Source organism: Coregonus lavaretus, assembly GCF_964263955.1.
Source record: "Coregonus lavaretus genome assembly, chromosome: 16".
Classification (NCBI taxonomy): domain Eukaryota; kingdom Metazoa; phylum Chordata; class Actinopteri; order Salmoniformes; family Salmonidae; genus Coregonus; species Coregonus lavaretus.
Genome location: NC_140003.1, coordinates 25,683,033 through 25,697,929, shown reverse-complemented (window position 1 = coordinate 25,697,929; position 14,897 = coordinate 25,683,033).

Below are 14,897 nucleotides of genomic sequence, written 5' to 3'. Positions count from 1 at the left end.
GCTTCTCTACATGGGCTAATATTTATTCTGTATGGCAGTCCTGGGGAGCTGCGCGGCAGTCTCGGGCTACTGCGTGCCTGCACGCAGCTTAGAGGGAACATTGGCATGTTGCTTTTATTAGTATTATTGTTATTATTATTGTTAGCATTATATATATATATTTTAAATTATGTCTTAGGTTGGCTGATAACATTGTAGCTTTGTGATCATGAAGATTATAAATTCCCCTTGTTAAGTCAAAACAAACACCATGAAAGTGAATTCATTAATGACTATTTGGCTTAACTAAACAGCAGTGACAAATTATTGTAAGTCTGTTATTCATGACATATGCATTAACATCCATATTAATTAGGCTTTCTTTTGATGTTGGGAGATGATATCCGGTTTCACATTTCTACAGATGCTAAGCGGTATTAACTATGATTAGGGATTCCAGACGGCATGTACAGAGAAGTGTTCTTATCAGTTCCTCTTATCAGTTGTCTGCATATTAAATAAATAACATTTGTGGAGTATTGTCCTTTTGCAGAATTTGTGTTTTTATAGCCATTTTAATACATTTGCATGTTTGGAAACAGAACTTGGCCAAGTAATTATTATCATGATCAGACTTAATAAGCTTGTGTGTGTGTGCCTGTGGTTGAGACCTTTCATGTTTTCTACCACTTATTACTTCTGCAACTGCTTCTACTTGAACTGAAACCTCTTCCACTGCTTGCCCCACACACACTGCTCCACATGCAAGGTCATTGAAAGTCATTCTACTTTTTTTACTTCTTCAGTTATTTGTCTTTGAGTAGTCTTTGAGACATATTTCTTCATATTATAGCACACTTACAGTAAAACTCCTCCTTTATGATCAGGTACAGCACATACAATTTCAATAGATGTGATCTATTCAAGCATTGAGGGATGCAAGCTGTTCTGATGTTTGACATGTGTTCTTAAGGCTCTTGTTTTTAAATCTTTACAAGAAGAGGAAGGTCTGAAGAAGAACGCCGAATCTGTCATGTTGCCATGTTGTTATGATGTTACAACAAGCTTGCAAGGAAAGGATTTAATTCTATTGAACAGAGTTTAAGAAACTTGCTCTATCTATTTTTAATTGCCCTCTAAACATGATTTAATTGTGCCATGGGTGTCTAATTGTGTTCAAGAAAATGTGAAAAGGACCAATATGCTTTAGTATCTTGTCATGTCCGTTTATCGTTTTCCCTGAGACTGAAGAAAGGATTATGGCTCATGTTTAGTTAGAGCCCTCTTAAGATGAATTATAGTGATTACTTACTGCTCTGCAGTCTGAGTTACAGTTCCTAAGTGATGTTTCAGTTGAGCAGTGGTGAACATGGAAAGGAAGTAATGAACATCATGGGCTTTCTGTTTTCAGCTGGGGTTTGGCCAAGGACTGAAGGTAATGGGATCTAAAAGTAATGGGAAGTTTGTTCTATCATTGGGAGAAGAACACTAAAGAGGTAAGAGTGGGACACAGAACATGCCCAAAGTCTCTATAGTCGAGGGAGTGCCAGGAGACCTGAGGTTGTTGAACAGCATGGTTTGGCATGGGTTTAGATGAGAATGACTTTGATGCTTTTACAGAGAGAGGTTATTTGTTCCATCATTACCAGAGTAGCTTTTGGTGTTAGAAGGACAGTATAAAGCATGAGTATTCACTGTTCACTACCTCATTGATGTACTGCCGTGGGTTTGAAGAATTTATCTCTGACAGTTGGTGTAGTTGGCCTATGATGCATGGTGCCTCGATGGAGTTAAAGCTAGTTATTTATGATCGTGACATTTTGCCTCCATGAAAGTTGAGGTCCCACAGCTGTGGTCTGGGTAGCTAGGGTGTCACACAAGGGGAGGAAAGGTGACATTGATGGTTGACCTTGGCAAAACTGGTTAATTGATACGGCAGAGGTCATTCAGAGGAGTGCATATGAGGTCAAAGGTTACTCAGAAGAGTGTATGTGTGGATTCTCTGAAATTAAGTGTCAACTGGCCTCCAGTTGTCGATTAGTAAGATGCTTTGTACTGTCAATGTGGTTTATCTCGTTTTTGATAAAAAGTTTTGTTTCAGGACAAAAAAATGTAATATGTATGTGGCACTCTACTTTTGTTTATTATATTTTACAACAAGCACCAACATACCAGACTAACTCCTTGATAGAATGTTCTGTAGGTTTAGAATTCTAGAGAAATTACACATTGATCAAGGAAAGAATTTTGAATCTGCAGTGTCTGGAGATGTATCTATGGCTTTGGGGATGCAGGACTCATGATTATTTCCTTCCACATTTGTTATTCTTTGTTTTCACTATAAGATATAATGTAGTACAGGTGCAAAGAGTTTTGATGTTTATTGCAACAGCTTTCTGTGATTGTAAACATCAATGTGTACACTCAGCATCAAAGCCACACGTTCAAAGACTGTTATGGAGAAACAGAAAGTCAATTTCAGAAAATATGAATTTGTCTATTATTTCAGATATCAATGACTTCAATCTGTTTTGATAAATACAGTGCCTTCGGAAAGTATTCAGACAAATTTACTTTTTCCACATTTTGTTACGTTACAGCCTTATTCTAAAATTGATTAAATATTTTTTTTCTCAGCAATCTACACACAATACCCCATACTCACAAAGCGAAAAACAGGTTTTTAGAAATGTTTGCAAATGTATAAAAAAAAAGAACCTTATTTACATAAGTATTCAGACCCTTTGCAATAAAACTCGAAATTGAGCTCAGGTGCATCCTGTTTCCATTGATCATCCTTGATCTACAACTTGGTTGGAGTCCACCTGTGGTAAATTCAATTGATTGGACATGATTTGGAAAGGCACACACCTGTCTATATAAGGTCCCGCAGTTGACAGTGCATGTCAGAGCAAAAACCAAGCCATGAGGTCGAAGGAATTGTCCGTAGAGCTCTGAGACAGGATTGTGTCGAGGCACAGATCTGGGGAAGGGTACCAGAAAATGTCTGCAGCATTGAAGGTCCCCAAGAATACAGTGGCCTCCATCATTCTTAAATGGAAGAAGTTTGGAACCACCAAGACTCTTCCTAGAGCTGGCCGCCCGGCCAAACTGAGCAATCTGAAGGGCCTTGGTCAGGTAGGTGACCAAGAACCCGATGGTCACTCTGACAGAGCTCTAGAGTTTCTCTGTGGAGATGGGAGAACCTTCCAGAAGGACAACAGTCTCCGCAGCACTCCACCAATCAGGCCTTTATGATAGAGTAGCCAGACGGAAGCCACTCCTCAGTAAAAGGCACATGACAGCCTGCTTGGAGTTTGCCTAAAGGCACCTAAAGACTCTCAGACCATGAGAAACAAGATTCTCTGGTCTGATGAAACCAAGATTGAACTCTTTGGCCTGAATGCCAAGAGTCACGTCTGGAGGAAACCTGGCACCATCCCTTCGGTGAAGCATGGTGGTGGCAGCATCATGCTGTGGGGATGTTTTTCAGCGGCAGGGACTGGGAGACTAGTCAGGATCGAGGCAAAGATGAATGGACCAAAGTACTGAGAGATCCTTGATGAAAACCTGCTCCAGAGCGCTCAGGACCTCAGACTGGGGCGAAGGTGCACCTTCCAACAGGACAACCACCCTAAGCACACAGCCAAGACAACGCAGGAGTGGTTTCGGGACAAGTCTCTGAATGTCCTTGAGTGGCCCAGACAGAACCTGGACTTGAACCCGATCGAACATCTCTGGAGAAACCTGAAAATAGCTGTGCAGCAACGCTCCCCATCCAACCTGACAAAGCTTGAGAAGAATGGGAGAAACTCCCCAAATCTTGTAGCGTCATACCCAAGAAGACTCTATGTTGTAATCGCTGCCAATGGTGCTTCAACAAAGTACTGAGTAAAGGGTCTGAATACTTATGTAAATGTAATATTTCCATGTACAAAAAATATATACAGTGGGGAGAACAAGTATTTGATACACTGCCGATTTTGCAGATGTTCCTACTTACAAAGCATGTAGAGGTCTGTAATTTTTATCATAGGTACAGTTCAACTGTGAGATACGGAATCTAAAACAAAAATCCAGATAATCACATTGTATGATTTTTAGGTAATTAATTTGCATTTTATTGCATTACATAAGTATTTGATACATCAGAAAAGCAGAACTTAATATTTGGTACAGAAACCTTTGTTTGCAATTACAGAGATCATACGTTTCCTGTAGGTCTTGACCAGGTTTGCACACACTGCAGCAGGGATTTTGGCCCACTCCTCCATACAGACGTTCTCCAGATCCTTCAGGTTTCGGGGCTGTCGCTGGGCAATACGGACTTTCAGCTCCCTCCAAAGATTTTCTATTGGGTTCAGGTCTGGAGACTGGCTAGGCCACTCCAGGACCTTGAGACGCTTCTTATGGAGCCACTCCTTAGTTGCCCTGGCTGTGTGTTTCGGGTCGTTGTCATGCTGGAAGACCCAGCCACGACCCATCTTCAATGCTCTTACTGAGGGAAGGAGGTTGTTGGCCAAGATCTCGCGATACATGGCCCCATCCATCCTCTCCTCAATACGGTGCAGTCGTCCTGTCCCCTTTGCAGATAAGCATTCCCAAAGAATGATGTTTCCACCTCCATGCTTCACGGTTGGGATGGTGTTCTTGGGGTTGTACTCATCCTTCTTCTTCCTCCAAACATGGCGAGTGGAGTTTAGACCAAAAAGCTCTATTTTTGTCTCATCAGACCACATGACCTTCTCCCATTCCTCCTCTGGATCATCCAGATGGTCATTGGCAAACTTCAGACGGGCCTGGACATGCGCTGGCTTGAGCAGGGGGACCTTGCGTGCGCTGCAGGATTTTAATTCATGATGGCGTAGTGTGTTACTAATGGTTTTCTTTGAGACTGTGGTCCCAGCTCTCTTCAGGTCATTGACCAGGTCCTGCCGTGTAGTTCTGGGCTGATCCCTCACCTTCCTCATGATCATTGATGCCCCACGAGGTGAGATCTTGCATGGAGCCCCAGACCGAGGGTGATTGACCGTCATCTTGAACTTCTTCCATTTTCTAATAATTGCGGCAACAGTTGTTGCCTTCTCACCAAGCTGCTTGCCTATTGTCCTGTAGCCCATCCCAGCCTTGTGCAGGTCTACAATTTTATCCCTGATGTCCTTACACAGCTCTCTGGTCTTGGCCATTGTGGAGAGGTTGGAGTCTGTTTGATTGAGTGTGTGGACAGGTGTCTTTTATACAGGTAACGAGTTCAAACAGGTGCAGTTAATATAGAGTGGAGAACAGGAGGGCTTCTTAAAGAAAAACTAAAAGGTCTGTGAGAACCTGAATTTTTACTGGTTGGTAGGTGATCAAATACTTATGTCATGCAATAAAATGCAAATTAATTACTTAAAAATCATACAATGTGATTTTCTGGATTTTTTAGATTCCGTCTCTCACAGTTGAAGTGTACCTACAGTGGGGAAAAAAAGTATTTAGTCAGCCACCAATTGTGCAAGTTCTCCCACTTAAAAAGATGAGAGAGGCCTGTAATTTTCATCATAGGTACACGTCAACTATGACAGACAAAATGAGGAAAAAAAATCCAGAAAATCACATTGTAGGATTTTTTATGAATTTATTTGCAAATTATGGTGGAAAATAAGTATTTGGTCAATAACAAAAGTTTCTCAATACTTTGTTATATACCCTTTGTTGGCAATGACACAGGTCAAACGTTTTCTGTAAGTCTTCACAAGTTTTTCACACACTGTTGCTGGTATTTTGGCCCATTCCTCCATGCAGATCTCAGTGATGTTTTGGGGCTGTCGCTGGGCAACACGGACTTTCAACTCCCTCCAAAGATTTTATATGGGGTTGAGATCTGGAGACTGGCTAGGCCACTCCAGGACCTTGAAATGGTTCTTACGAAGCCACTCCTTCATTGCCGGGCGGTGTGTTTGGGATCATTGTCATGCTGAAAGACCCAGCCACGTTTCATCTTCAATGCCCTTGCTGATGGAAGGAGGTTTTCACTCAAAATCTCACGATACATGGCCCCATTCATTCTTTCCTTTACACGGATCAGTCGTCCTGGTCCCTTTGCAGAAAAACAGCCCCAAAGCATGATGTTTCCACCCCCATGCTTCACAGTAGGTATGGTGTTCTTTGGATGCAACTCAGCATTCTTTGTCCTCCAAACACGACGAGTTTAGTTTTTACCAAAAAGTTATATTTTGGTTTCATCTGACCATATGACATTCTCCCAATCCTCTTCTGGATCATCCAAATGCACTCTAGCAAACTTCAGACGGGCCTGGACATGTACTGGCTTAAGCAGGGGGACACGTCTTGCACTGCAGGATTTGAGTCCCTGGCAGCGTAGTGTGTTACTGATGGTATGCTTTGTTACTTTGGTCCCAGCTCTCTGCAGGTCATTCACTAGGTCCTCCCGTGTGGTTCTGGGATTTTTGCTCACCGTTCTTGTGATCATTTTGACCCCACGGGGTGAGATCTTGCGTGGAGCCCCAGATCGAGGGAGATTATCAGTGGTCTTGTATGTCTTCCATTTCCTAATAATTGCTCCCACAGTTGATTTCTTCAAACCAAGCTGCTTACCTATTGCAGATTCAGTCTTCCCAGCCTGGTGCAGGTCTACAATTTTGTTTCTGGTGTCCTTTGACAGCTCTTTGGTCTTGGCCATAGTGGAGTTTGGAGTGTGACTGTTTGAGGTTGTGCACAGGTGTCTTTTATACTGATAACAAGTTCAAACAGGTGCCATTAATACAGGTAACGAGTGGAGGACAGAGGAGCCTCTTAAAGAAGAAGTTACAGGTCTGTGAGAGCCAGAAATCTTGCTTGTTTGTAGGTGACCAAATACTTATTTTCCACCATAATTTGCAAATAAATTCATAAAAAATCCTACAATGTGATTTTCTGTATTTTTTTTCCTCAATTTGTCTGTCATAGTTGACGTGTACCTATGATGAATATTACAGGCCTCTCTCATCTTTTTAAGTGGGAGAACTTGCACAATTGGTGGCTGACTAAATACTTTTTTTCCCCACTGTATGATAAAAAATTACAGACCTCTACATGCTTTGTAAGTAGGAAAACCTGCAAAATCGGCAGTGTATCAAATACTTGTTCTCCCCACTGTATATATACAGTACCAGTCAAAAGTTTGGACACACCTACTCATTCAAGGGTTTTTCTTTCTTTCTTTTTTACTATTTTCTACTTTGTAGAATAATAGTGAAGACATCAAAACTATGAAATAAAACATATGGAATCATGTAGTAACCAAAAAAGTGTTAAACAAATCAAAATATATTTTAAATTTGAGATTCTTCAAATAGCCACACTCTTGGCATTCTCTCAACCATCTTCACCTGGAATGCTTTTCCAACCGTCTTGAAGGAGTTCCCACATATGCCTAGCACTTATTGGCTGCTTTTCCTTCACTCTGCCGTCCGACTCATCCCAAAACCAACTCAATTGGGTTGAGGTCGGGGGATTGTGGAGTCCAGGTCATCTGATGCAGCACTCCATCACTCTCCTTCTTGGTAAAATAGTCCTTACACAGCCTGGAGGTGTGTTGGGTCATTGTCCTGTTGAAAAACAAATGATAGTCGGACTAAGCCCAAACCAGATGGGATGGCGTATCGCTGCAGAATGCTGTGGTAGCCATGCTGGTTAAGTGTGCCTTGAATTCTAAATAAATCACAGACAGTGTAACACCTCCTCCTCCATGCTTTACGGTGGGAACTACACATGCAGAGATCATCCGTTCACCCACACCGCGTCTCACAAAGACACGCCGGTTGGAACAAAAAATCTCCAATTTGGACTCAACCGGTCAAATGTCCATTGCTCGTGTTTCTTGGCCCAAGCAGGTCTCTTCTTATTATTTGTGTCCTTTAGTAGTGGTTTCTTTGTAGCAATTGAACCATGGCCTGATTCACATAGTCCCCTCTGAACAGTTGATGTTGAGATGTGTCTGTGACTTGAACTATGTGAAGCATTTATTTAGGCTGGTAACTCTAATGAACTTATCCTCTGCAGCAGAGGTAACTCTGGGTCTTCCATTCCTGTGGCGGTCTTCATGAGAGCCTGTTTCATCATAGCGCTTGATGGTTTTTGCGACTGCACTTGAAGAAACTTTCAAAGTTCTTGAAATGTTCCGTATTGACTGACCTTCATGTTTTAAAGTAATGATGGACTGTCGTTTCTCTTTGCTTATTTGAGCTGTTCTTGCCATAATATGGACTTGGTCTTCTACCAAATAGGGCTATCTTCTGTATATCCCCCCTACCTTGTCACAACACAACTGATTGGCTCAAATGCATTAAGAAGGAAATAAATTCCACAAATTAACTGTTAAGAAGGCACACCTGTTAATTGAAATGCATTCCTCATGAAGCTAGAAGAGAGAATGCCAAGAGTGTGCAAAGCTGTCATCAAAGCAAAGGGTTTTGAAGAATCTAAAATATAAAATATATTTTGATTTGTTTAACACTTTTCTGGTTACTACATGATTCAGTATGTGCTATTTCATAGTTTTGATGTCTTCACTATTATTCTACAGTGTAACAAATTGTAAAAATAAAGAAAAACCCTTGAATGAGTAGGTGTGTCCAAACTTTTGACTGGTACTGTATATTAGCAAACATTTCTAAAAACCTGATTTTGCTTTGTCATTATGGGGTATTGTGTGTAGATTGAGGAGGGGAAAAAACAATTTAAAAAATGTTAGAATAAGGCAGTAACGTAACAAAATTTGGAAAAATTCAAGGGGTCTGAATACTTTCCGAAGGCACTGTATTTGCTAGATAAACATCTCTCTGTTTGCATTTGAAGGGCGAACATGTTTTCTAACAATGGTCATGTCTTATAAAGAGTTAGACACATCGTTGAATGCATATGGGCCTATTTAATTGTTGGATGTGAAAACTATCCCCAATCTGAAGCCACTCCTATGGCAAACAAGTTGTCCATCTTCATAAAAGCTTCCTCTAGCTCATCTCTTCAGATGAGTAAAAAATATATATTTGATTGACATGAGAAATAAACAAAAAGAGGTTCTTGGGATGGAGTGCCCATTATCATTTACAGTTGAAGTCGGAAGTTTACATACACCTTAGCCAAATACATTTAAACTCAGTTTTTCACAATTCCTGACATTTAATCCTATTAAAAATTCCCTGTCTTAGGTCAGTTAGGATCACCACTTTATTTTAAGAATGTGAAATGTCAGAATAATAGTAGAGAGAATGATTTATTTCAGCTTTTCTTTATTTCATCACATTCCCAGTGGGTCAGAAGTTTACATACACTCAATTAGTATTTGGTAGCATTGCCTTTAAATTGTTTAACTTGGGTCAAACATGTTGGGTAGCCTTCCACAAGCTTGCCACAATAAGTTGGGTGAATTTTGGCCCATTCCTCCTGACAGACCTGGTGTAACTGAGTCAGGTTTGTAGGCCTCCTTGCTCGCACACACTTTTTCAGTTCTGCCCACAAATTTCTATAGGATTGAGGTCAGGGCTTTGTGATGGCCACTCCAATACCTTGACTTTGTTGTCCTTAAGCCATTTTGCCACAACTTTGGAAGTATGCTTGGGGTCATTGTCCATTTGGAAGACCCATTTGCGACCAAGCTTTAACTTCCTGACTGATGTCTTGAGATGTTGCTTCAATCTATCCACATAATTTTCCTTCCTCATGATGCCATCTATTTTGTGAAGTGCACCAGTCCCTTCTGCAGCAAAGCACCCCCACAGCATGATGTTGCCATCCCCATGCTTCATGGTTGGGATGGTGTTCTTCAGCTTGCAAGCCCCTTTTTCCTCCAAACATAACGATGGTCATAATGGCCAAACAGTTCTATTTTTGTTTCATCAGACCAGAGGACATTTCTCCAAAAAGTACGATCTTTGTCCCCATGTGCAATTGCAAACCATAGTCTGGCTTTTTTATGGCGGTTTTGGAGCAGTGGCTTCTTCCTTGCTGAGCGGCCTTTCAGGTTATGTCGATACAGGACTTGTTTTACTGTGGATGTTGATACATTTGTACCTGTTTCCTCCAGCATCTTGACAAGGTCCTTTGATGTTGTTCTGGGATTGATTTGCACCAAAGTACGTTCATCTCTAGGAGACGGAACGCGTCTCCTTCCTGAGCGGTATGACGGCTGCGTGGTCCCATGGTGTTTATACTTGCGTACTATTGTTTGTACAGATGAACGTGGTACCTTCAGTCGTTTGGAAATTGCTCCCAAGGATGAACCAGACTTGTTGAGGTCTACACATTTTTTTCTGAGGTCTTGGCTGATTTCTTTTGATTTTCCCATGATGTCAAGCAAAGAGGTTTGAAGGTAGGCCTTGAAATACATCCACAGGTACACCTCCAATTGACTCAAATTATGTCAATTAGCCTATCAGAAGCTTCTAAAGCCATGAAATAATTTTCTGGATTTTTCCAAGCTATTTAAAGGCACAGTCAACTTAGTGTATGTAAACTTCTGACCCACTGGAATTGTGATACAATGAATTATAAGTGAAATAATCTGTCTGTAAACAATTGTTGGAAAAATTACTTGTGTCATGCACAAAGTAGATGTCCTAACCGTCTTGCCAAAACCATCGTTTGTTAACAAGAAATTTGTGGAGTGGTTGAAAAATGAGTTTTAATGACTCCAACCTAAGTGTATGTAAACTTCCGACCTCAACTTTAGATGTATTAATATGCCTCCATAGAGGTCAGCTCAGAAGTAAACCAAAGTCACGGGTCAAACCAGTGATGGTAAAAATGCTAAGATCAAGTTCCCGGAGCAAAATTAAAATAATAATCTGTCTACTATTCAGTGAAGCAAGCACAGAGGTGGGCAGGTCCAGAAGCACTGTATACTTTTTGTTATCAACTTTTAATGGGCTGTAGTTTGCTTATGATGGATTCATTTTGAGCACCTCTTGGGTAAAGCCTCTAACTGGTGGTATATTATCAGGCCGAGGCATACTGTAAAGTATAATGAGTTTGACAATGTGGCAAGCAAGTTAATAAAATGTCATTGTTTGCTGTTACTTACATCTTTGAGGATATAGTGTTAGTCTGGCACCCTTTCCTCTGCTTGTTTCTCAGACAGCCTCAGGATTCTCCCTCTGCCAGAGTTATGTACATCCATTGCCTGATACCTAAGTTCAACATGGTCTCAGGGTAATTTGTATTATTCTGTACGTAAAATCGGTGAACTACATTCAGTATGATATGTTATGTTAAGCTAGGTTACATTATGAATGGAACAGCGGTCGTATAATATAATACAAATTAGAGGGTGTATGGTATCATACGCCTTACCCGGTATTACAATAGCATACAAATTAGATGATGTGACTTATCATTAATCTTGGAGCTTGTATAGTATTGCACGTCTCTATCTGAGACCAGGTTGCTTGTTGTGCAGTAACAGCATAACAGCAAAGTAGAATTACGGGGAGAATTTACGTTGGCGGTTAGGGGAACTAACAACAAAGGTTCGGTGAATTTACGTAGCAGGTTAGGTAAATTGGGTTATGTTTAGAATAAAGGTTAGCTAAAATGCTGCAGTTGTCTCCGACTTAACTCAAACATGCAACCTTTGTATTGCTAGACTGTTGCCCTCCTGTAGCTCAGTTGGTAGAGCATGGCGCTTGCAACGCCAGGGTTGTGGGTTCGTTTCCCACAGGGGGCCAGTATGAAAAATATATGTACTCACTAACTGTAAGTCGCTCTGGATAAGAGTGTCTGCTAAAATGACTTAAATGTTGCAGATTTTGCCCACCCATCCTCCCTACATTAGTTTCTGTCTCAAGTAACTACTAGACCATTAGTAGGTATCACACGTCTTGGAGGTGCTCAGAAATGGTAAGTTACCACTCCCCCACAGTGTACCAGCATTGGACCAGTAACCAAAAGTTAGCTTGTTTGAATCAAGGGATGACTAGGTGAAAAATCTGTGGATGTACCTTTGAGCAAGGCACTTACCTCTGATCATTCTGGATAAGAGTCTCTGGTAAACGTAGCAAGTTACGTTTTGATTTCCCTTTAAACTATTGAATTTACTATAGGCAACCAACAGGATCTCACAGGCTGAGGCAACACAAGCAGTAGCTTGTAGAGGCAGATTCAGTATCTACATCTCTAACCACAACACACAGGGGTAAAGCTACTATCTTGTTTACTAGCTAGAATACGAAAACACAATAATGTCATTGGCTCTAAATATTCTCCTTGGTTGATAATTGGGCTTTGATCTCGCTAAAACTAGCGGAGGATCCCACACCCTACGTGCACCTTCCAGCTCTGACATGTAACTGTGAGGAGGTGAGTTCTCATGGGGGAAAACCAAAGCTTTTTTTCTTCCATTGAATCTGAGTGTGGGTTGGTGGGTTGGTGTGGGTCTGCCTTTGCCTTTGTGTTTCTCTCTCTCTCATCTGCTTTCTGTCTCTAGCTTGACCTTTCTTTTACATATAGGTCACTCCATAGAAGGCGAGAGTCGAGAAATCCACTGGGTGCAGAGAAACAACTATTTAGGAAGCCTGTGATGTTGTGTGGTTGGAAGAAAAGGTGCTAATTACACCAGACTCAGAGGAGAGGACGATTCAAGCAATTTTCTTTTTTCTCTCTCTGAGCTCCTGTGTTAGCTAATTAGTGGAGGTAGGAACTTGTTTTCTTCTGCTGAAAATAGAAAAGAAATACATTGGTCTTTTCATCACAGAGATATGCTTTTTATAGGCAGTGAGATTAAATCATAGTGGATCAAATATGATTAGTGTAGTGTTTCTTTGAGAAGTAGGCTCAGTCTTTGGAACAAAGATTATGCAGTCTGATGGATGCTAGCTAGTAGCTACAGTAAGTTTATGAAAACAGAGCTACTGCATGTAGCTGCCTCAGCAACACAGCAGCTCCCTCACTCTGCTGTACTAGTGGCTTTGCAGTTAGACATCTAGAAGCTTTATGATACACTCATCTGTAAGATAAATAAGCCCAGATCCATCCAGAGGTGCTCTCTCTCTCTCTCTCTCTCTCAATTCAATTTCAACGTATGTTAACATTGCCAAAGCAAGTGAAGTAGATAGTAAACAAAAGTGAAATAAACAATAAATATTAACATTAAACATTACACTCAGAAGTTCCAAAAGAATAAAGACATTTAAAATGTCATATTATGTATATACACAGTGTTGTAACAATGTGCAAATAGTTAATGTACAAATGGGAAAATAAATAAACATAATTATGGGTTGTATTTACAATGGTGTTTGTTCTTCACTGGTTGCCTTTTTCTTGTGGCAACAGGTTACAAATCTTGCTGCTGTGATGGCACACTGTGGTTTTTCACCCAGTAGATAAGGGAGTTTATCAAAATTGGGTTTGTTTTCGAATTCTTTGTGGATCTGTGTAATCTGAGGGAAATATGTGTCTCTAATATGGTCATACATTTGGCAGGAGGTTAGGAAGTGCAGCTCAGTTTCCACCTCATTTTGTGGGCAGTGTGCACATAGCCTGTCTTCTCTTGAGAGCCAGGTCTGCCTACGGCGGCCTTTCTCAATAGCAAGGCTATGCTCACTGAGTCTGTACATAGTCAAAGTTTTCCTTAAGTTTGGGTCAGTCACAGTGGTCAGGTATTCCGCCACTGTGTACTCTCTGTTTAGGGCCAAATAACATTATAGTTTGCTCAGTTTTTTTGTTAATTCTTTCCAATGTGTCAAGTAATGCTCTTTTTGTTTTCTCATGATTTGGTTGGGTCTAATTGTGTTGTTGTTGTTGTCCTGGGCTCTGTGGGGTCTGTTTGTGTTTGTGAACAGAGCTCCAGGACCAGCTTACTTAGGGGACTCTTCTCCAAGTTCATCTCTCTGTAGGTGATGGCTTTGTTATGGAAGGTTTGAGAATCGCTTCCTTTTAAGTGGTTATAGAATTTAACAGCTCTTTTCTGGATTTTGATAATTAGCGTGTATCGGCCTAATTCTGCTCTGCATGCATTATTTGGTGGTTCTCGTTGTACACAGACGATATTTTTGTCCCATTTTGTGAATTCTTGGTTGGTGAGCAGACCCCATACCTCACAACCATACAGGGCAATGGGTTCTATAACTGATTCATGTATTTTTAGCCAGATCCTAATTGGTATGTCGAATTTGATGTTCCTTTTGATGGCATAGAAGGCCCTTCTTGCCTTGTCTCTCAGATCGTTCACAGCTTTGTGGAAGTTACCTGTGGCGCTGATGTTTAGGCCGAGGTATGTGTAGTATTTTGTGTGCTCTAGGGCAATGGTATCTAGATGTAATTTGTATTTGTGGTCCTGGCAACTGGACCTTTTTTGGAAACCCTTATTTTTGTCTTACTGAGATTTACTGTCAGGGCCCAGGTCTGACAGAATCTGTGCAGAATATCTAGGTGCTGCTGTAGACCCTCCTTGGTTGGTGACAGAAGCACCAGATCATCAGCAAACAGTAGACATTTGACTTCAGATTCTAGTAGGGTGAGGCCGGGTGCTGCAGACTGTTCTAGTGCCCTCGCCAATTTGTTGATAAATATGTTGAAGAGGGTGGGGCTTAAACTGCATCCCTGTCTCACCCCACGGCCCTGTGGAAAGAAATGTGTGTGTTTTTTGCCAATTTTAACCGCACACTTGTTGTTTGTGTACATGGATTTTATAATGTTGTATGTTTTTACCCCAACCCCACTTTCCATCAATTTCCATCTCTCTCTCTCATCTGTCTAAGGTCCACAGCAGCAGCATTAGACCCTGGAAACTATCAGGAAGATGATGTGTCTCTGGAGACAGAGAGAGAGTCGCCTGGGGAAAGATGCAGCTCTTAATCATCAGGGACCCACTTCTATGGCGTTTCTCTCATTGTGTAGACACTCGCTCACCAGGCTTTCTGAATATATATAACACA